The sequence below is a fragment of the Eurypyga helias genome, unplaced genomic scaffold (genome assembly GCF_000690775.1).
Source record: "Eurypyga helias isolate BGI_N326 unplaced genomic scaffold, ASM69077v1 scaffold16151, whole genome shotgun sequence".
NCBI classification, from domain to species: Eukaryota; Metazoa; Chordata; class Aves; order Eurypygiformes; family Eurypygidae; genus Eurypyga; species Eurypyga helias.
In genome coordinates this window covers 12,626-12,867 of record NW_010231677.1, presented here as the reverse complement: position 1 = coordinate 12,867, position 242 = coordinate 12,626, and positions in this window count along the sequence as shown.

Genomic DNA, 242 nt, shown 5'->3' with positions numbered 1-242 from the left:
TAGAAAGCGATTAGGGCAGCGCAGCAGCACCGACGTGACTCAGCGTGGTCTGGCAGGAGACACCTCTGCGCAGTGCTCAATGGTTTCCTTGTTGGGGAGTGAACAAAAGGCACAAGTTCAGGGATGTCAGAAACCCAGTTACCTGGCAGAAGAAAATCTACCCGTCCCTCATGAGCATAACAAAACCCCAGATGCTGGAGTCAGAGACTCCTGGATATTTTGCAGCGCTGCATGTCTCGCAG